The 872-nt window shown below is 72.6% G+C and overlaps 1 pseudogene; it reads left to right on the forward strand.

The window, feature by feature from the left end:
- The first annotated feature begins 441 nt into the window (after positions 1–441).
- Positions 442–561, forward strand: LOC129641062 (uncharacterized; annotated as a pseudogene).
- Positions 562–872: the final 311 nt, after the last annotated feature.

Raw genomic sequence — 872 nt, forward strand, 5'->3', positions numbered from 1 at the left:
TCGGGAGGCGGCGGGCCCCGAAGACCGACACCTCCGGGGTCGCGCGGCCCTGAGCAGCGAACGGGATGGGGGGGGAGGGGGAGGCCCCGCTCAGCCAGCGCGGCCGGGTCTGGAGTGGCCGGGGGTGGGAGGGCGCCGAGACCTCCGCACCCCTCAGCCCACCCCCCAGGCCCCGCGCGCACGCACGCACGCCCTCCCGGTCACTGGGGGGTCCTGGAAGCCCATCGGGCCCCCGGGCCCGGCCAGGCGGTTGCTGGTCTGGTGTTGGCGGTGTTCGGGGGCCGGGCCGGCGTCAGCAGGCTGGAGTGCGGTCGCGGGTCGTGCGGCTCAAGTACAGCACGGCCCCCGAGGAGAGGTGCGGCCCGTTGGCCCGACCTGCAGGTCAGAGCGAAAGGGAGGCGAAGCGCAAGGCTCTTAGGGCGCCCCGCGGCGGCCGCGCCCGTCTCCGGCCCTATCGGCCTGAAGGCGCCCGATCTCGTCTGATCTCGGAAGCTAAGCAGAGTCGGGTCTGTTTAGTATCTTGGATGGGAGACCACCCGGGAATTCCGGGAGCTGGAGGCTTTTTTGCCTACCAGAAGAGGTCCTTTAGCCCCCGCCCCGCGTCCCAATTCTTGGACCCACACCCCCCTCGCCCCCCCCCCACCCCCGCAGCTCCAGCCCCTCCCGGGGCGGGGGATAGTGAGTGGGTGGCCGGGGCCCCGACTCCCGCTGCAGACCTGGGTTGCCTCCCCGCGGCCCGCGAGCCCCTCCGCCTTCGCATTCGGCTTTCAGGAAACCAGACGACCGGCCATCCCGTCTCCATCTGGGGCTCCTTTGGCTTGCCTCAGGCAATCCCGGGGCGTGCACCGACTCCAGCCAGAGCCCCAGCCCCC

Source organism: Bubalus kerabau, unplaced genomic scaffold (assembly GCF_029407905.1).
Source record: "Bubalus kerabau isolate K-KA32 ecotype Philippines breed swamp buffalo unplaced genomic scaffold, PCC_UOA_SB_1v2 scaffold_70, whole genome shotgun sequence".
Taxonomy (NCBI): domain Eukaryota; kingdom Metazoa; phylum Chordata; class Mammalia; order Artiodactyla; family Bovidae; genus Bubalus; species Bubalus kerabau.